We start from the raw sequence: 22294 nt of genomic DNA on the forward strand, positions 1-22294 counted from the left end.
GGGAGACTGCAGGGATTCATGCTGACCCCGTCAGATTGAAAGATACGGGATAATTGGTGCCTATCTTGCAGGCGTTCGTTCCTTTTTTAATTTAGTCGATTCTCTCGCGCACGGTCGAAAGCACGTGCCCAGGGGTCACCGAACCTCGATTTAAACACAGCATCGAATAAATTGGAAAACGAAATTTGTTGAGAGACAAGGTTTGCATAAATATCTTTTTCGCGCCTGCAACACTTTGATCCGTTTGATCGGAGCCTCTAAGTCGTGTTGGAAGATTAGGAAAAGACGAATGACTTGGTGGCTATGTTGGTTAAGGCACGGTCGTCGTAATCTCAAGATCTAGGGTTCGAATCCCCCTATTCCGATCTTTCTGGGACCTTATATGAATTGAAGCTGGCTTCACTCTTAGATTGAACCTAAACACGGCTGTCTTCTTAGCCTTTTAGATCTACTATCGAGGTCACTTATTCGAAGCCCTTCGAAGTTCAAGGCCAAGGGCCTCTCTCTCTAGTAGGTCTTTACACAAACTGTCAAGTAGGTGGTCTTTCAAAAGGTTTCTTCCTTAGCTCTAGGTCCCTCGGGAGTTTCTGCAAACCCCCTTTGAAGGTCTTCGAGAGGGTTCCCAAACAACCTTGCAAAACGGAGGATTTGACCTTCCGTGATGCCTTTGAGGTCGTACCCTATAAAAAGCCTAGGTTTCTTGACCTACCTTTGAAGGAACCCCGGGCAGATTTAAGGTCTCAGGGCAGCCCTTCAAAATCCCTACGGTATCTGAGTTTCACGGCCCTTAAAGAGCCTCCAAGGTCCATCCTTACAGAGGTCTCTCCTGAGGCTTATCAGAAATATTCTAGGTAGGGTCCGCAAGGTCTCAGGGCGGTCTAAAAAGCCGCCCTTAAAGGGGTGGTACCCTCTTCAAAGGACCCCTCGAGTCTCATTGGACACACTAGAATGTCTTGTCCTCCAAGGTTATTCGCGTTGGAAAAAATTCACGCACAGTTGTCCCATTTTACACTTATAGTCTTCGAGATTGACGACGCGTCACCGTTGTGCCATGAACCTACGGTCCGACTTGCGTACTTTACCCCTACCCCAGAAAGATACCTAACGTCGACGTTCGATAGTACTAAATCCAGTGAACTCGGTAGCTATTTCCATCGGCACCGTGTGTCATATTGTCGTAAATGACGCGATGCTATAGCTGGAAGTTGTACGGTTATTGTCAACGAAGGAGCGAACTAAGAAAGAGTAGTTCGAGCTTTGAACTGACCGGTGCTTATAGCAGTTTCCAGTGAAGATTGCACAGTTCCATCATCAATGATTCACCGTAGCGGAGGGTAAAAACAGCTCCGTGAACTTTGCGGCTATAGTCAATGTTAGTGACCGACAGTGACTCGTTTCTCCTTCAAAAGTGGAGGAACACCTGATCGGCAACCTCTGCGAAATTCAGTTGAAAACGCGAAAATGTTTCTTCAACTCCAAAAATTACGAATTCAGCGAAAATTGAATCCTGAAATTTCTATAAAGCAACGCAGACCGGTTTAGGGCGATGTTACCGTTACAATTTCGAATCCTTTTCCCTGATTTCGAAGTTGACAGTGCCCGGAGGGTGCTCGGGATGTAAGTGACCAAATTTTCGTCGCTTATTACCCTCGTTTCACGGGCGAAAGGGCACGAGTGACTTTCACGGTGGCACAACTCCTTGCCCGCAACGGGACAAGAACCACTCTCACCCTTTTGGGCTTTTTTTCGCGATTCAGCCGGGGAAAAAGATGTGTCGTTTCGTTGCGATTACACGTTCGGGCGTGGCTCGGAGAGAACGGAGGAAGATTCTCGGAAAATTAGAGGGAAGAAAGGTTTGAGGACGCTCCGGAGAGCGGACGGTTGGGAAGAGCAATTAAAAGCGAGACAAAAAGCCCGGCCAGAAGAGTCCGAGAACAATCGACGCGAGAGAGGATCAGTGGAAGGGGAAGAGGGGCCACAGGACGCACAATAATATGCGCGGCTAAGCTCGCGCTAAATCCTTCACGGCTGTTAGCATCACCGGGAGGAAACTTCGGTCGTTAGGCTAAGGGATATTTCTCGAAGAAGTTCGCTTTGATCGACCTTAATTCGAAACTCCTTTTTCCACGAGGCTTCCCCTTTGCGCCTTAAAAAGACCGGAATTCGCCAGCCTTGCGAAACTAATCGACGCTTTTACGAGTGAAACTCCTCTTCGCGGGAGATGAAATGATTTTAAACAGTTTCACTTTACAGTGAAATTCTGGCTGTGATAAATCTTACCCTAATGTTGTCGCCAACGCTCGATCACTCCGGTTTCAGTGAAATTCTGCACACAAAGTGAAACGACGCGTCGTCGTAGGAATCGCGAAACGTTAGCAGTAAAAAAACACCAGCGGAAAAACCGTTGGTAAAATAATCTGGCCGAGTGCCAGAACTGTTGTTCGGCAGGGGAAGTATCGATCGGCGAGAGAGCGACCGGAATCGATCCCCATACGTATGTATAAATTAGGAATATGAATTTATCGAGAGAGATCGACCATTGTCCACGGCCGCGTACGAATAAATCGTTCCGTGGAATAAATTCCCGCGTGCTCTCAACGTTTTCGCGATGCAGAATTTGGCGGAATTCGGTTGAAAAGAGGAACGTAGAAAAAAAAAAAAACAATGGGAATAACGAGTATCGTTCGGGTCACGAATCACGGACCGCGAGGATGTCGTGCGAGCCGGCGTTTCCCGAGTGTAACCGAATCCCGCGGGCGTGAAAATTGGACTAATAACGATCGGCGCGAGAGAACGTTGATCTCGGTGGCGGAAATTAGGTGTTCGTGGGGCGGGATTCGCACAGGAATTCACACGGGCGATATGTCGTGAGCCGGAGCGGACTTAGGCGAGCAGACCGCCTCGAGGCAAATGTCAGGGTGTGCGCGATATCTGGCCCTCGCGTTGATCCTCGCGTGACTCGTCGATCGACTTGACGGATCACTGGAGATCCATCGGAAGCGACGTCGAGATACAATCGGATCGTTGTGTGCCTCTGTACGGGTCGTGTCCGTGTGGATGGTAAATTGCGCGCGAATACGCGGCGGTGGTTACGTGTTAACCTGTTCGCCGCGATCCAGTCACGAAAACCAAATCCCCAACGGTTACCGAAGCTTGTTACGAACTCTCGAAGAAGGATCGAGCATGTACGTACCAGTCTCCTCGGCGTCGGACATATCGAGAGCGGGCCGGAGGACCGACTTGTGCCGAACTGGTCCCGAACTGGTCCACGATAGAGCCACAACTTCGGGGACCCAGCGGCGACACCGGCCGGCCGGCACTTCCGCCCACCAGTTTCCTTGGCATTGTTGAATCGATAACGGCCGAGCACCTACGACCCCGCGACCGTTTCTTCTTTTCCACGATTTCAACTCTAACCCTGTCTCGTGCCCTCGACCGGGTTCGTTGCACCCTCCCGCTGCCCGTGGAGGGGGCTAATCGATTTTCGATTTTCTAGCTTACACTCGGTTTTCCGAAATGCTTGCTTATCGTCCTCCGGCAACTCTATCTCACTTTTCTGTACTTGTAACAACAGCAGGTACTAAAAGAACCGGGGGTGGTTACGTCGAGGTCGATTTTGCGATTTTGGAACGCTCCCCGTGTTCTTGTGGCAATTATTAATGCTGGAACTACCGGACCAGTCAAAATAACTGGTTCCTAATTTTTTCTTTCACAATTACTGAAATTGTAAAAATGTTTTCGTCGGAAATTTTTTGATGGACCTCTTCGTTGAAGCACATATTACAATAACAGTTGTATGAAGTCTGAATGGGCAGAGTCTTGTCACTGTTATAAAGCGAGATACGCCAGTCGCATTTATTGCTCGGTAGTTCTAGTGTGAACCCTTAGCACTCGAATCGTGAGGCGCCACTAAAAATTGCTGTACCATTATTCAAAATATTTGTCACATTCAGTACATTCGTATACACACGCTTCGGTATTGTACGAGCAAATTCCACCATTTTCGTGTGTATAACAAGAAAAGAAGAATATATAGAAGGGAAATATTCTGGGTCGGAAGAAACGTTTCGTTTTGGAGTTAAAAGAGCTTCGAGTGCAAGGGGTGAATATGTTCTCCGGTGATCAGATCGGTTGATTTAGATTTGAAAAATCCGCGTTGGGGTTAGGATTCCGCGAGCGAACAATAAAGACGAGTCCTGGTTCTCCGATCCGTAATTATCGTTGGACGCTGGATCAGGGAAAGTTCGAGTTTACTAAAAGCCGAGTCGTGTCACCGTCGAATGGGTAATCCGGTAACTTGAAATCCATTAACCGGCCCCGAGAAGAAGAGGACTGTGCCGCTCAAATATTAGCTCGGCGGAAGTTTGCTCGTTGAACGGGAGCCGATTCGTTCCGTTTTCCTCGGAACCGGTCCCTAACGGTTTCATAGTCGTCGGTGCCGATTTTCTCGGCCCATACTTTCCGTTCGATTTCGAGGGATGCGATTTCCCGGGCCGCAAAACTGCTAACGAGGCCGGCGTGCGTTTAATACGCGATCCGGGGCCGGGAACCGCCTAATCCGCGCGCATAACAACCGGTCGATTATCAGGATGCAGAACTGTCTGTCGGTGAGCGTGGGTTTGCGCGTGTGTGTGTTCGCTCGTCTCCGTGGCTGGTGCACGTGTGCAGCCTCGTTCCCGGGTCCACGCGACGTTCCGTGCAACATGCGAAACGAGCTTAAGTCATGCATATCTATCTTTGGCCAGGCCCGAGCTGTGCTCGAGCGCAGTCGCGAAAGGGATTGGGTCGCGGGAAGCTGCTCTCGCAGGGCTGAGAACAGGTCCTCCCTCCGCCCTACCGACGCCTAACCGCGTTCACGCGAGGGATGTCGCGATTTCCACGTCGCGCGATGCTCCGGAACTCAAATTTGCCGGTCCGTTTCCGAAAAAATCAATTTCCTCGTACCTATTCTCTTCGGATATATGGCCACGAGTTACCCCCACTCACGCCCCCCCCCCTCAATTTGCAATTAGAGGTCCACTTCTTGTTCTCACCGAATTCCTGAAAATAATTCCTGGAAAGTCACCTCCCCGATACTAACTCCGATACCTCTCCGTCACCTCTCCGATCCGGTATTCAGTTTTCAAGTGATTAGAATCATGAGAAAAAGGGAATGAAATAGAACGCAATTGTTATTTTTCATGAAAATCGTCCGCTCTTAAGCACCGATTGATTTTACCGAACGGGGTGTCCCAAGTTCGCGGGACTCGGTATAGGAGCACGGAAATCGGTCTCCTAGACAAACAGTTGAGAAGGGGATGGTAATCAGTGCGTCGAGCAAAGATCGACCCACACGGAGGAGGCTCGGTTAGGTTCGCGAATCGTGTCCCCGTAAGCAGAGTTCGCGCGGTGGAAGTTCCCGAGTTGCGAAAAGTTTCGATGCTGCGGAGCCGGGGAGCAAGTTTCGCGGGTAGGCGTGTGTTTGCTCGTTTCCAGTGAATGTCCTCCGCTCCTGGGCTTTGGCTGGGACTTCCTGGTGAACCCTTCGCGCCCGTCGCGCCCCCTGCACCCCATCAGACTGTTCGTAGCCGAGCAGAGGAAGCGAGACGCGAGGAGAGAGAAAGAGAGAGAGAGAGAGAGAGACTGTCAGAGCCGGTCGCGAGAGTGAATGACTGGGAGAGAAGGCGAGAGATCGATATTCGAAACCCCTGTGCCGTTGGGCACCGAGCTCCTCTCGTCGCCCCACGCCCAATGGCGTAGGAAGAGGGGGCAATTGGGCTAGGTGCTCCCTGTTCCCAGGATACTCGACAAAACGGAAGTTCGGGATAAAGAGGAGGAGTGTTATAAATTGCCCGAGACGGCACTCTGGATTTACGAGGCATCCCTCTCTCTCTCTCTCTCTCTCTCTCCCACTCCTTCTCTGTCTCCTCCCCCTCGGCGAGACTGTCTGGCTGTCTTTTTATCCCGTCGAAATTTCGATCGGTCCCCCAGAATACATTTCATCCGGTCACGTGCATTTGCTATCTTTCGGCCGGAATTATCAGCCGAAAATGTAGCTCTTAGGAGAGATTCCAGATTGATGAGATACACCGTCTCATCCCCCAGCTAGACTGTCCTCTATCTGTCTTCTCGTCTCGACGAAATTTCGATTAGGAATACATTTCACCCGGTCACGTGCATTTCATATCTTTCGGGCGGAATTATCAGGCGAAAATTAGGAGGACGTTTAGAGCGGGGAGGGTGTTAATTTGTCTCCTCTTGTCCATTTTTTCCGGGTCAAACCGCTTATGAAATAAATATCGTCCAGCATTTCGGAGTCTGCGACGCCCGCGAATTTTTCTGTGTCTACGCCCTTGCGCGCATGGCCGTCCTCGTATGTGTGCTGTTTACCATTAGATTATCATCCCCACATTTTTTTCCGTCTCGTCCCCTGCTCGCCCCTCTGCCCCTCCGCGCCTCGCTTTCTCCGGTAACCCCTCACCGGGTAGCCGGCCGGGCAGCTCATTTCCCAGCGCGGCGTTTTCATCGTTCTGCCTTGTGTATCCGGCAAAATGCAAATGCGAACGCGAATGCGACACACAGCCAAGCAAGGACCGGTCGTCAGGGCCAGCCAATTATTTCGCCCGGCCGATGATCGATTCGCGCTCGCAATTCCGGACTGAGTCATTAGCGAGCTGTGTGTCCGATGCGTGGCGTTCGTTATGATTCGTTGCATCTGTAATAACGTGGATACGATGTTCACGTGGGCACACTGCGTGGCCCGGTATCGATCGAGCCGATTCGCTGATAAGATACGCGCACGGTGTCTCGCGTCCTCGAAGGCGATCGAAGAAATTCCAACGATTTCATTCACTCGCATTCAAAAATTCAACCCTCCGCAATCCTATTTTTATCAACTGTACAGGCACTGGAACGTTGATGAGAAATCTTTTGAACTGTTCTAGGCACTCGAAAAATCTATAGAAATTCTGGAGTACGTATCGAAGTCCCTACTTTAACATATAATCGTCGGACAAATGGAAATTCGAGAGTGAAATTTCGGTGCGGACATAAGCGACCCTGGTTGCCCACGGAGGGTTAATAACGTGGAAATTGTTTTCGAGTTTAAAAGCAAAGCGTGCTCTGTGCATTAACACTAAACCTACCACTGCCGGTCGAAATGACTGTTCCAGATTTTGTATTTTACAATTACTGAAATAAATATATTTAGGAGAGCACGTGTTACAATACGAACCCCACAAAATCCAACTAAATTCAATCTCGTCATTTTTATAAGACAACATGTGTTAGTCACTTTCGAGGCTCGGTAGGTTTAGTGTTAATAGATGACAGTGTGGATGAAAGATCGAAGCTCTCTGCTATAGGTATTTTTGTCTCTGGGAAAATGTCTGTGATCGTTCAGTTTGCGTGGCAGACAACCAACCATGGTCGGCGGAAGACGCCCACGTGGATCCGTGGCTTCACTCGCCGGACGATAAGCGATTTCATTGAACGCGTTACCGCGCATTGTTTGATTAACCGAAGCCGGAGGCACGTGGATCCATTTACGGAGCACGTGCCCTCTCTTCAAGACACGGTCCGAGGGGGTAGCTAGAGTTACACGGTCCCAGAATGAATGCACATTCTCCAGGTAGCCGGGGCACACACCGCTCTCCCCGTTGCCAGGGTCTACCCTCGGGAGCCTTCTAATATTTTATACCCACAACGGACGGCAAAAAAGAAACCCTTCTTTCCCCCGGTCCGGGAGCAGAAAGGGAAAAACGGAGGGAAGGTGGGAGAAGGTGTAAGAGGGCGAGGAAAGTGAAAAAGTCAAAACGATTAGCCCTGCATGCGGAACCGAATACAATAGCGGATTTTTGGACGCGCGGCACAGGCTTAACTTTCCGGAAAATTTCGTGAATATCCCGTGCACGCGGTTACGAGGGAGGGGCGCGAGGGGTTTGCCGGCAAAGGGAGGATGTGGTAAAGGCACGGGGAAAATTTGGCCGCATTCGCACGGTCGAAAACCCTTGTGCAGGAGGGGAGGAGGTCAACCCTTGGGACGAGGTTTCCATTTTCAGCGTGGCGCCTGCGTCCTCGAGCTCTTCGCCGGCTCTCCCTGCCAACCAGCCAGCCGAACCCTCTCTCTCTCTCTTTCTCTCTCTCCCTCACCCTGTTTCCACCCCTTCATCGGCAAACCCTGTTTCCAGCGGTGTCTTTCGCAACTCGCGAGCCTGAATTTCCTTTCCCCCTTTCGCAGCCTCGAGCCACGAGCCCTGCGCACGCGCCCACTCCCCCGCGTCTGGCCATTTTTCTCTCTCTCGTTCATCCCCTCGAATTCAACCCCCTCGGCCGCGCGCGTCCAGACCACCAGAACCACTCCGCTGCTACGAGGAACAGTCGAATATATTTTTACGTTGGATTTATCGTTCCACGGCTTAACGAGGCCTCGTACCACGCCGACCGTGTTTTTACACCCCCGATGAGATTCATACGCAACCCCCTCATTAAGTTTTTACGTCGCTGCACTGTAACTTTTTACTCCGCGCAGCCTCGCTCGGCCTAGGCGCAATTATTGCCCCCCCCCCTTTTTTTCTTTTATTAACCTTCGCGTGACGAGTCGCGCGCAATTAAACAGGTTCCAAGATTTATACAGGGTGGCCGGTAACCACTGATGCAACCGGAAAGCGGATGATTCTGCGTTAGTAGAGCATGTGAGAACTGGAAAATACTATCTTTTTCGTCCCACGGTTTGTCCGCGATAGTCGACTATGTCTCCACCTAACGTATCTCGCCGCAGCTCGTTGTCCCGGTTCAGATTTCTGTTTGTTCTACTGGGTGATCAAGTATACCGCGGAGAACGGAATGTTAACTCACGATCATTTTTATTGTCGCAGAAAATGTTCCGTTCGAACAACTTTTACCGACGCTTCATTCTGTTGTTTCAATTGATCGAACGCGAAATAATTAATCCGATAACTAACAGCCCGGCCACCACGCTCTTCTAGTTATTTATGGAGTTATCGACCACCCTGTATAAATATTTTAGTGATCACTTTTATTTCGGTGGACCTGGACGCAACGGGACTGGAGAATTTTTGAACCTCGAGCGTTTCTGCGGTATTTTCTCGCCAAAAAATTTAGAAACGAGTACAAGTTGAGAAACTGAAGTTATCCCTTGCGAAGGGTTGATCGTATTCGGGATCGAACGATAGTCTGCACCGATCGATTCGCGTCTCTTTCGATGAATCCCTGTCGCAAGCAGCATCGTTGGCATCGAACCTGTTAATCTTCCAGTTCGCTGCTCCGCCACCTGTGCATCGGCCACGTTTCCATGGTTCGTTGGATTTCATGGTCGCCTTGCACAACCCTTGCCCCGCGTTGTTGTTCACCGCGAGCGAGCCTTCGATCGGGTATCGGTGATGCTTCTGCAAGGTCCGAAGGGCCACCGAAGAAAGCCGCCATTCTTCGCGACCCTTCGCCACCGTCTGATTCAGAGCCGCCCTCTCGATTCCCATGTCCCTTCTTCCATTCGTCGCTCCCTTTCGATCATCGCCGGGTATCCTGGGATTCTTCGCGATCCACCCGAGCTCTCGTATACCGAGCGGTCTGGGGGGTTGCAAAACTTTTCCGAAACACCCTCGACGGACTCCTTCCGTTCAATACCTCGCGGTTATCGATTAACCGATAGCTGGAGCAGCTAACGAGCCTCCGGAAACTACGGCTAGAACCGTCCAAGTTCCAACTCTCTGCTCCCCGAGGGTCTCCCAACGTTTTCAGCGACTCCCTTTCATCGCCATCGACGGTACACTCTGTCCACGTTCGCCCAATTTTCACAACCATTCTTCCAGTAGTTCTCGAACTTCCAGATCCCCGAATCAGCTGGAATCACCCGAGTCCAAAGTGCTTCCTAACATTATTACTCCAAATATCCCTAGATCTATCAGCTTGAATCACCCGAGCTCCAATTATTTCCAAAATCCCGAAATTTCTACGTCTCTAATTTAGGACCACCTTCAGCTACAACCATCCCAGTAGTATCACAGCTCCTCGACATTTGTTAGCAGCCTCTCTTCAGCAACCCAGCAACCCCGAATTTCCTCTATATCTCCAAAATGTCTACGTTCCCAGTAGTACTAGTCAAGCACATCGAGCAGCATACCTCCGTCTCAATAATCGAACCTCCCCTACGATCCCCGAATCCCCAGGGCTGGGAGAACGCATCGAGAGTTAAAAATCCACGTAGCGCACCGTCTACCGCTCCGTCGACCCTGTTGGGGGTCACGACCCACAGGTTGCGAACCCTGGATCCAGCTCCAGGATCCCCATGATCGCCGCCGCCGCCTAGCCAACGAGTTAACGTCACACGATCTCGGGTCGCGTTTCCCGCGTCTGCGCGTCGTCGCCGGGATTTTTCCTCGGCTCACCCCTCCTGTCCCCTCGCCCCCGCCACCGTCATGCTCCCCGGACGACCTAGCGAACTCCGGTCAACCCTGGCACATCCGGAAGACGCAGCAGTCATTGCCTTCGGCGATGCCTCGGGTTCGGCGCTTGCGTGTCGCGGACTCCTCGGTTTGTCTGCGTTCACGCGATTTTTCCACCGACGTCGCCCCTGTCCCCTTTTTGTCCGACGGGGCGCTCATTTTTTTCTCCTCCTCTCTCAGCTGTGCCGCCCCTCTACGACCCCCGACGACGACACCGGGGGTAGAGGGTGCAGTCATTGCCTCGTCGCGACGCCTGCGCGAAACCTCGCGAGCCCGTTCTCCGTCTCTTTTCGTCGTACCGGGGTTTCGCCGCCACCCCCGCGATTTTCCCGCCCCTTCTCACCCCTTCTCGGACCGAGGAGAAGCGACGGCAGCAGCGCCGGGGGTGGCCGTAGGGTGCAGCGATTGGCGGCAGCGCCTCGGCCCGTCAGTTTAGTTACCGCACCACATAAAGGCATTGCGTTGTAGACACCGTTATACCCGCAACATTCTTACCATTTGCTTCTATATACATATATCTCTCTCTTCATTTCTGACAACCCTTTAAATTCGAACAAAAAACATAACAAAAACTGCGTTCGTACAGCATCTGTATATTGTCAAGACTTCTTCGCCGTCCCTCACCGATCTTCGTATCTTCTCTATACATATATATATATACACTCCGACGTATATATATATATACATGTATATATACATTGTACATATATGTATATGTATACACGTACGATATTACCGATAATACTCTCGCTTTTCTCCCGGCCACGTGTAAGTTAAAACGGAAAAGCAAAAATTCGCGAAAAAACGAAATCGTTGAGTAAACACGACGTCACCGCCGCCGCCGATACGAAGGAATAAACATCGTGTGTATTATACATATATGTGTGCGGGCGTGTAAACCGACGACGCTGCTACGCCGATTAAAACGATCGCGTGTTTGGAAAACCACGTCGTCGCGAGGGAACTCGACTTTCGCGATCGATCGGTCAAACGGGCGAACGGAGAAAAACCTCTCTCTTCCACGTGCGTCCTTATGATTTCGTTGCTCGCGAGCCTGGACCACCGTTCCTCGATCGTTCCCGCGTCGTCCCGTTCGGCACGATCGACGTGCGATCGACGAGCGTCGAGATCGGCCAAACCGATCGAGGAAGACTGAAGAGAGGAACGCGGGTGGTGCTCGCCGGCCGGTATCTCCTCGGTGAGACGATCTCTCTCGGTGCGCGAAATTTGTGATCGAAAATCAATCAACGATTCGTCGTCTTCGTCGTCCTCGACATCTTCTGGAAGATCCTTGCGAGAAGAGGCACCTGCGGAAAGAAACGAGGAAGTGGTAGAAGGGAGAGATCGCGCGCGAGAAAGAGAGAGAGAGAGAGAGAGAGAGATAGAGAGAGAAGGAGAGAGAGAGCTTAGTGTCGGCCGGTGGGAGTGAGAGAGAGAGAGACGCACCGCGGAGGGTGTGTTCCGCGATTTTCCTTTCGCACCCCGTGCACACGGGACGTCGAGGAATCAAAGTGTTCCGCGTGCGAACGGATCCTCTCGATCGCGTTCGGTCTCGCGTGATCTTTCGTCGGTACTGTTCGATCGATCGATTATCGGCGCGTCGACGATCGGCCAAACGGGAAAAGGACAACTGTGACAACTGCGCGTCATCTTTCGGTAATTTCGCCATCGAAAACCGTTTAAATAATTAAACGAGAAACACGCGCACGTGGTCGTTCTAAAGTTGAAAACAACAAGACGCACGGGGATCAGAATTAAACGAGAACCGGCGGCGGTCGATAAAAACACCGGACATAATACAAATCTGTACCGATAATACGTCGACGGGATTAAAATAGTAAATGATAATCTAGTAACACGTTTATTAAAAAAAAGAGAGAAAAAAAAAGAACGCAAATAAACCGGCGTCGTTTCGTTCTACGCCCAGATATCGGCATCCTCCAACCACTGATTTTCATCGTTAACCGGTATGTTCATTTGTTTCTTTACTTTCGTTGCTTCTGTGAATCTTCTGACACGTTCGAATTTATTATTATCGTTCTATTCTTGTTCTCTTGTTCTCTATTTATTGTTGTTATTGATTACCGTTATGATTGCAAGCGTTTATTATTACATTATCGATCTATCTCTCTGTGTACCATATTCTCTCGATCTATGTGTTTTTTGGTGGGCGCGCGCAATCAGTCCGCCGATCATTAAATGTAACACGTTCGCCCTCCCCCCCCCCCTCTACCCCCACCACCGTCGGCTGCCGGAGGATCCTCGACACAGGACCATCTCGAAGGATCCTCTCGGCGGCCGCCATCATGCTATCCCGATCCTGTTTCGTACGCGATCCCATGGCCGACGAAACGTTGCTTTCGGTTCGACCGACTTTTCTCCGTCGTCGAAATTATTTTTCTGCAGCCGAAAAATTGATCGAATATTTCGAAAACCACGAATTCACGATTACTCGATTTACTGGCAACACGAAACTATATTTTCTACGCTCGTCGCGGTAGCTTCTGCTACGCGGTAATTTCGAACCTTATCGAGTGTGACAAACAACGTGTTCTACGCATCAACCATTGAGTGAACTATAGTGCCACCCGTGCAATTTTAATAACCTCGAGAAAAAGTAGAACTGTTTGTCGATTCAAACGTTTTCCGATTTGCTCGAACAATTTCACATTTCGCAGGATCCTCTGCTAATAGAACGCGTGCTAATTGTATGTTCTCTGTAAGAAAATATAAAAGTCGAAATGGGATTCGAACGTTGCATAAATGAATTGAGTTGTTGCGCTTTGAGGGTCTGAAAAGTTTGCTCAAGGTTCGGAAATGTGCATGACCTTTGTCGTTCGACACGTTCGCAGTCTGACGAAACAATTTTTGGAATACAATCGTAGCTAGAAACGGGAAAGGGGTGAATTTTTTAAATAGTTCCACGGTTTTATATTTTACCCGTTGATTCCAATGCATAAAATCAGCACGGTCTCGGAACTTTGCGACGCACGCAATCGATGTGGCGAAATGCGCTAAAAACATTAGTCGGGAAGCCATTTTGAAACCGACGAGACGACTCCGCAGTCCTCGAAAGTTCTACGAGGGGAGAAGTTTTCTCGTAGAATTCCGAGGCTGGGAACGTCGACGGTGAATGTGTCGATGCTCTCGAAATTCGTCGATGATTTCGCGAAGCATCCCTGGAGCTGGTAGCATGATCGGGCGCGAGTAACGACGGTCGGAGGGCCGGAGACGGCAGTTTATCGACGAGCGGAGAATGTATCGGCGCGGCGGACGTTTTCCACGGCGCAGTATCGCGACCCAGAGAAGTTTGGGCGTGGCAGCCGAAAGCAACAACGGCCAGGAGATCCCGCTGCCATAGTCTCGCGGCTTCCCCTTTCAGTTCGAACCCTTCCGCGCCTTTTCCAGCCCCGCAAACCGAGTCGAACAGAGACAAGAAACCAAAAAAGAAAAAAAGAAAAGAAAGAAAGGAGGATGAATCGAGTGGGAGATAAGTTCGGTAAGAAGAGAATGATGATGATGACGACGGTGGGAGTGTGTGCGAGGGGGTCAAGCAGATCCAGGATGCAGCGACTGGCACTGCGGGTCCTCGTCAAGGACAAGCAGGAAGTCTCGAGAGGGACGCTTCCGTCCGCGATGACGATGGCCTCGATCACAATGGTGCGTGAGAGGGACAAAGGGGTGTTAGATAATTGACGACGTGGAGAACGTGTTTCCCGACGAGAGAGAGAGAGAGAGAGAGAGAGAGAGAGAGAGTCTCGGTATCGCTTCCTTCCGTTTTCTGTCCCGTGTAACGATTTTTCGTTCCGCTCGAAACGAAAAAAGTAAAGAGAAGAAAGAGGGCTGGGGAGGGGTAGGTTAGCGCGGTTTTCGTTTCTCCCGTGAACCTAGGATGTCCGCGGGAAGCGTCCGAAATTCTAGATCCCGGGTCCCCCGACAGCTGTAGCCACTTCGCGGGACAAGAACAATCGTTTTGCTGGGAGACAATGGCGCGCGGGGGTGGGATTCTCGAAGAAGGGAGAAAGAAAGAAAAATGTACTCGAGGAGGAGGGAGAGAGTCGAGCGGCTGTGCTGGTCCAGCTCTCGCTCTGGCCATCCCTACGAAAATTCCCTGGCCTGGCCGCTGGAAATATCAAAGATTGACCGAGGGTTGCACGCTCGGTAGGAGGATGATAGGGCGGAGGGAAACGCAGGGGCGAGATAGAGCGACGAGGACAGAGAGCGAGAGAGATAGAGTGAGAGAGAGAGAGAGAGAGGTAGCTTTCTCCCTCTGGAATGAAAGAGACCGGGTCTAGCTGGCAGGGGAGGCTCGTATTGATCGTTCCTGGGTCCATGTGACGCGCCTGCGTTTTGCCGTGGGGTAAAATCGTAGCGAGGGTAAACTACGAGCGGGAGGGTGGCAGAAAGAGAGAGCCGGAGGGTGAGCGAGAGACCGCTACCGCCGGGGTTCATATACCCCCGGGGCAACTGCAACGTTCCACCGTGCCACCGACCAATCAATGGAGCTTCTCTACCTTTCTCTGCCTCTCCCCGTCTCTCTCTCTCTCTCTCTCTCTCTCTCTCTCTCTCTCTCGCCCGCTACATCCGTCATCCTTTTTCTCTCGATCTTCCCGCGTTTCGCCGCTCTTCGTCCGTCCTAATACGATTGCACCGCATACACGGTCACGCGTCCCCCCTTCGAGACACGTATTAACATCCTGTCTCTCTTTCCTCTCCCTCTGCCTCCGCTCTCCCATTTCTCTCTCTCTCTCTCTCTCTCTCTCTCTCTGTCTCTCTCTCTCTTTCTCTCTCTCTCTCTCTCTCTCTCTCTCTCTCTCTCTCGTCCTTGTCTCCTTTCACCGAGAACCGCACCGGCGATTCATCGAAACCTCGTTCGAGCTTCAGACCAACGAGGATCATCCCGGATGCAACCGATAGCCATCGCTAGACAGAGGATCTTTATTACCGTAGTCCTGTGTCGAACAGGAATCAATAGGAAAACAATATTCCAACCCTTCGCTGTCGCAACTTTAAAACCAAGACATCTCCAGTCACACGTTTTCTGCCATCTTTTTTATTTATGCAGGCGAAATTGGCTCGGGGTTACTCGCGCTGAAATTTTTTCGCAATTTATTAACACTAGGTTCACGGAGCATTAAAACTGAGTATTTTACATTACTTTATAAAAATGAGAAGAATGTGTCCATCCAAGTTTTCAGCCATTTTTTAAACAATATATACCTAAGAAAATAGGTTTGTTGAGTAATTCCACAATAATCGTAAATGAAAAATATTAGAACCCGTCATTTTGACGGGACCCGTAAACCTAGTGTTAAACACGTACAAGTTCAGCGATTCAAACATCGATTCGAATAATTCAATTGCGATTGGCTCAACTGTTACAAACTTAGCGTAACCACAATTCGGAGCAGTCTTCTATGAAAATATACTTGCAAATTGCTTCTACATTGCAAGCGAGGTGAAAGAAGTTTTTTCACACAGTGTTCCACAGAGGATGAATGATTGTATAAGCTTAAGGTCATTGTTATGTTAAAAATGCGCAGCGATCTTCGATACCGTGCGTCCGCGATTAAGGGTTGATGTCCTTTTTCATTCAGCCGCAGTGCTCTGCGAAGGTGGTAATTTTCATCGACTAAAAAAACATGAATTCGCACGACGAAGGTCCGCAGTAACAGCCATTCCCCGGTCATTGACTTTTCTCCAAGCTGAATTAATGACCACGGCTTTTCCCGGCCGCAGTTCCGAAACTATGCTCGTTTTCGCCTAGCGAATTTTGTCGGTGCACGAGGGAGGACGCGTTGATTCGTCGCTTTGCGTGTACGAAGTCGAGGAGAGAGCCCCTCTATCGATTGCCAGCTTTCGTTTCGAGGTTTCGTTTAACTACTCGATAATTGCCTCATTCGAGTTTCATCGAAATTCCGTTCTCTATCCTTGTCTCTCGTTTCGTGATCGTTGCGCGCACAGAGACGCTTCACGATCCGGTAATAGTAACTCTTCTAATTTTTATCAACCAACCAGGTCAATTATTATCCTCACGATTTTTACGCCGTGTTTGAAAGTTAGACTCTTTATATTCCGTGTACCGATCTTTGCTTTAAAAGCTCTTCGAACTCTTCCGAATATTCGACTTTGTGTAGTCTTAAATTACACACTTGAAGGGGTTTCAGTAAATTTTTACAACATTTTTGAAATTCTTTTTGTCCTAGCTTATCCGTAGGGGCAGTGTCGCCAGATCGAGACTTGACCACCCACCCTAATTTCCCCTTCTACCGCGCTGTTCCCCACGCGGCCCAGTCACGTGACGCGTTCCTGGCAGAGAGAGAGAGAGAGAGAGAGGGGGTAACTTTTTCCCCTCGATTCCCTCCCCTCACTTGGCGACACTGCGGGTTTGAGAAGTGCAAATTTCATTCAAGGCATATCATGCGATAAATCTTGCGATTAACGTGAATAATATTGACTGTGTCGTTCGCCGGAGTTTATTATATTATTATTTATTCGTCACGGACAGAACAGCGAGGCGACAACGAGGAGAATTTTGTCGCTCGATAAAAGTTGGTCGAGCGACACGAGGCGATCATCTCCGCCGGTGTTTCCATTGTTTACCTTACATAATCACTCTTCGTGGACTTCGCGAGTCGTAGGGTTTCCTCGGCGATACGATCATTGCCTCGCAAGTGGAGGGGAGGGAGAGAGAAAGAGAGAGAGAGAGGAGAGGCGAGGCGATCGTACCGAAAGCCGCGCGCGGACACTTGGTTGGAAACGGGCGTGACAGTGTGCGACACCGTTGTCGACGATCGATCGATCCAGCCTTAATTAGCATGCCGATTACCGGCTCGCTCGATCGATCGATTCTCGCCAGGAGAACGGCGCGGCGGCCGCCGTGTTTCGCTGTGTTTTCGCCGTGTTACACGCGACAGCGCAGATGCGTGTGTCCGTTTGAATCCTCCCTCCGCACCCTATTTCCACGCTGCCGACGATATTCAGGCTACCCTTGCGGTGTACATGCCACTCTCGAAATTGTACAATTTTTCTGCACACGGCCTCGGCTATTTTTTGCCACATTTTACCTCGAGTCGCGCGCGGAAACCGCCTCGCGTCCCATCAATTCTTTAGTCGTGGAACGGCCCGAAATACGCTTCCGCGACGGCTGGCGAGATCGACGAATAAATTATAAATAATTCATTAACGAGTCATCGATAATTTCCCGTGCCTTACGAAATATTTTTACTTGTTTGAAGGGGATGGTCGAATTTCTAATAAATTTCTCTACGAGAGGGTGGAAGATCGATGACTTTTATATTTTCGAGCCAACCTGAAGGACTTCTCGTGAAATATTTTCGTACGTAACCGACGGAATATGTTGTGAAACATATTTCTGCAAAGAAGAGGACTATTTTAGTCCTGTAAAATATTTTCCTACGAGTAGATCTCGGTTCTACAGTGAGGTTGGAAGAGCAAACGCTAGAACGATCAATATCGAGTGGAAAGTCGATGTTCCTCGTGTTCCCGTCGAGGATTCGGGGCTCGGTCGGACTTGGAACGGGTGCGAAAGGTATCGACGAGCCTCGCCGGGGGTTCAGCGACCCTGGAAAAACTTGACGAGCAGAATTATTGCTCCCGTGGCGGATAGGGCCTCGGCGTAGCGACGAAACCGTGCGGGACGACGCGCGCGTCGGATCGATGACGGAGGTGGGGCCGGCCCCCGAAAACGAGCGTGGCTTCGACAGCTGGATCATGACTAAACGAAAAGAGGGTACCGTTGCCGCGGCCTAGACGATTGTCAATCGCGTCGCCACCCGGGGAATGATTCACGATCGATGCCGGCCACCTTTCGATCCTTAATCTCGTTTAGCAGAACCGCCGCGCCGCGGCCATCTTTCACGGAGCCGCTTGAAATCCGACAGATGGCTGGGAATATGCTAATTGGCGCCCCGTTTCCCGGTTCGGAGTAGTTTTAAATCGTCCATCTCTGCGAACGCAGAACCTTGCGACGCTGAGGACATCGCTGAAGTGTTCGATTGATTGCTGAACGAGTCCTCGGTCTTACGTGGAATTCAGAGAATTATTTATTCCAGACTTGTCTGTCGATGAGGAATCATTGTTTCTCGAAGCCAGCGAACGAAGGAATCGATTCGATGAGGAAGGGATCGCCACCGAACCGGACCCTAACCGGCAATGCCGTGACCACTTCCTGCCGGTGTTCGCGGCGCTGGTTTCAAAGCTGCGGACATAATAGCGGCTCGATCGCATATGCGTCTGCTACGCGTCCTTATTTCTTTTTTTTTTTTTCCCCGCACACCGTTACGCATCTGTTACACACAAGTCCCGTGCCCCGGGTCCCAGCCTCTCTCCCTTCGCTCCCGCGCGACTAGACAATGTCGTTTATGGCAGTGGCCGGGGCCGGTGACTGACGTTGTTGGGTCCGGTCATGTTCGCCGCACGCGAGGACCCCATTCCCTTTCCCTTTGAAAACTGGGTGGTTCCAATAAGCGGGGAAAAAGCTTAGATCGCTCGAACGTGTCTGAACGAGTTATTTGATTAAAGTTTCAATATATAATCGTTGGAACGTCTAAAAAGAATTAACGGGGGAAAACAGTAAAGATTATTAGACACAGTCTGGGCTTCAACGGTGCCGAATTGATTGCATTCGGGGACAATTATGCGAGGCGTTCTCCGTTCGCATGCTCGTACCAGAGAATGCCGCTCGGCGAGCAACCGCGTCCGATATCCACGGATGCCTCTCCGCTTTGACAGATCGATCACGTCGCTCGTTTCCAGGGATCCGCGCGCACCAGCCTGAGACAGGCTTTTCCGTATACCGCGCACCCGCGTATATTTATAGTGTTTACACGCGGATGTATTTATAATTTCACCGGTGGACAGTTGGTGCACGCAACCGGCGAGTCGCGCGGAACGATTACGCTCGCACGAGTTCAGCAACTCCGTGGAATCCCGGTCGTCCGTCCGGGCTACCGGTACACTTTATTTCATCGTCACGCGCGAAAGGGAACGTAAACATCGTGTTCCTCCGCTGACCGGCTTGGTTCGGAGCCTGACGAACGATGCTCCCCCAAAAAAGTAGCCATCGACTTCTAGAAACATGTTCGTGGTTATTTGTGGCCATTCCTGGCTAGAAAGTGGCTATCCGTAGCTATTCGCAGCTCGAGGATGAATAGAAGTAGCCGTTCGTGGCTATTCGCGGCTCGAGCATGGCTAGAAGTAGCTGTTGGTGTCTAGAAAGTAGCCATTGGTAGCTGGAAACTGACTACTGATACTTGTCCGTAGCTCAAGGATAACTACAGCTAACTGTTTGTAGCCGATTGGCGGGCGTAGCTGTTCGTGGCTTGAAGACGATTCGAAGTAGCTAGAACCGTAGCCAGTGCTAGCTGAGAAATAGCTGTTGATAATTATCCTAAAGCTATGAACGAGTCCCTCAAGCGGGGATTGTTGGTAGCTGGCTTGAGGATAACTAGAAGTAGGTTGTTAGAAAGTACTTGGGGGTAGCTATTAGTATTTATTGGTATATTGAGCGCAGCTACAAGTGTCCATCGCTGTGTAGAAGGTAGGCTACCGATATCTATCGCTGCTTCAACACTTCGAACGCCCAACTAGAAACCCCGAAAATTCCATAAAATCAAAGTAAGTTATTTAATGAAATGAAAATTGCAAAAAGTTACATGTATGATAACGAGTAATCCTCCAACTTTCTTGCATGTAACAGATCCTAATCAAGTTTAGTAGAATGAATAGATCATCGTAAAAATTAATTTTAAAACCGGCACAAATAATTCCGTCACCCACGTACGGGTGACGCGGCGACGAACGTGTTAAAGTAGCTAGAAGCATCTAGAAAGTAGTCACTAGTGTCTTTCCTTTGGGGGTGTCCACAGGTATCTATTGCTGCCTGGTACCTTATCTATCAATGTTTCAAAGCAGCTAGAAGCATCTATCGCTGTCTAGAAAATAGTTACTAGTGTCTTTCCTTTGGGGGTGTCCACAGGTATCTATTGCTGCCTGGGAGGTACCTTGTCCATAACTGTTTCATAGTAGCTAGAAGCATCTATCGCTATCTAGGAAGTAGTTACTAGTGTCTTTCCTTTGGGGGTGTCTACAGGTATCTATTGCTGCCTGGGAGGTACCTCATCTATCACTGTTTCAAAGTAGCTAGAAGCATCTATCGCTGTCTAGAAAATAGTTACTAGTGTCTTTCCTTTAGGGGTGTCTACAGGTATCTATTGCTGCCTGGTACCTTATCTGTCGGTGCTTTGGGGTAGCTAGAAGGACCTACCGTTATCCAGAAAGTGGTACTGGTATCTTTCCTTCAGGGGTGTCTATCTATAGCTGTCTAGGAAATAGCTATCAATTCCTCTAGCTCCAGCGCTCACCACCGGTATCTCCGCTTCGTCACCATCTTGACGGTGCTTGGAACGGTCTATTGCCAGGTAGAATCTACCGGTGCGTAAGGGGTAGCTACCGCGGGGCGATCCCGACAGAACTTTCTCGGTGATTCATAGCGCCGGCGTGGTTCCGTGTCTTCGGCGAGCTGCGTAAAACGTTCTCGCGTGGCTCGTTGTCGTGACGCAAGACGGAGGAGCGGAAACGAATTCCTGAAAACACCGGGTCCCCGCGGTTATTGGCACGACCGCCAAGTGTTGGCCCGGCTCTGTTTCGTCAGCGTCGCATAATTTTGGCCCATCGTCATTTTCGAGACCGGCCTCTCCGATCTCTGGCTCTCGGAGCCAGGGTAAGGTCAGGGATATGCCAGCTTTTTTCGATCTCCTCGCTCCCGTCCTCTCGCGGCGCGTTCCTCTGCGCTACGACTCCCACAACTTCCGGAAGAAGCGCCCCACAGGAAGAAGAAGGTTAAACAGTTGGAGTACTTCACGTCTCCAAGAGTTGAACTAGCTAAACCGGACCCAGATTATTCATAGATAACTATCTGGTTGAGAACGCTGCATTTTTCTTTCTCGACGTGTATGTTCAATTAAGGTACGGTGATGGCTCTCTCCCTTAATTGAACGAGAACTGCGAAAATAAACAGAGCAGAGTAGAAAGTAAATTTCATCCCCCGATTCCGCTCTCACCTGGGAGCGATCGGAGCGGCGCGTGGGGGTTGGAAAAACGGAAAAGGGGATGCGAGGAGGCCCCGAATTCCGATGAACGAGAGCGCGCCTGTTGGCGCACCGGAAGCGAGAGCCAATGAATCGAAGGAGAGCAATCGGAGCGAGATAATCGTGCACGAGGGAACACAGGTGCGCCGGCTTCTCACCCTTAAGTAGGTTAAGACCTCTTACCCGTTGACTTAACAATGAAACTCATACAAGTGTCGCGTCGGGGGTGTTTCACGTGTGCACGCAGGGGAGAGCGGAGCGCGACGTATACAAGGGGATGGTGTGGACGGTTTTCCTTGGTTTTTCCGGAAGGGAAGATTCCTTTGGCAAACAGCCATCGTCCAGCCCCTGACAAACGTAATTCAACACTTCGAGGAGAACACATATATTTTGAGATTTCGGTGTTATACCGGTGCTTGTTTTAAAAATTGCTACAACTGCTACGAGAACATGAAGGATTTCAAAGGTATTTTACCTATACTCGGATCGCTGATTCGATCTCCGGTTTCGAGTTCATTTAGGATCGAGTGGGGCCCCGCGAGGGGGTGAAAGGACTCTTGTATCGACGCGATAGCGCGGCCGGGGGAACGGCGGGGGTCAAAAACCGTGAACGAGCGGCGGTGGTCATGATCTGACGCGAAACCGGGGGTTGACGCCGAGCTAAGAGGGGTGGCAAGCTGGCGCAGGGGTCGTCGTTCCTCCTCGCAATATCGGGCAGCCATGTTGCAAACATTTCGAGCG

General features: G+C 50.3%; 1 protein-coding gene across 4 annotated transcripts in view; it reads left to right on the forward strand.

Annotated features, from left to right (window-relative positions):
* The window catches only part of LOC143362576 (ELAV-like protein 1), a 58531-nt gene that overhangs the window by 7432 nt on the left and 28805 nt on the right, over positions 1-22294 (forward strand). The window contains exon 1 of one of the 4 annotated variants that reach the window (XM_076802865.1): positions 10879-12409. The exons of 1 other annotated variant lie outside the window; for it this stretch is intronic. The gene's annotated coding sequence lies outside the window, so the exon portion shown is untranslated. Of the gene's footprint in view, positions 1-10878; positions 12410-13954; positions 14103-22294 lie in introns of those variants that run through there. 2 more of the 4 variants (XM_076802863.1, XM_076802867.1) reach the window with 2 other exon arrangements.

This window comes from Halictus rubicundus, chromosome 17, assembly GCF_050948215.1.
Source record: "Halictus rubicundus isolate RS-2024b chromosome 17, iyHalRubi1_principal, whole genome shotgun sequence".
NCBI classification, from domain to species: Eukaryota; Metazoa; Arthropoda; class Insecta; order Hymenoptera; family Halictidae; genus Halictus; species Halictus rubicundus.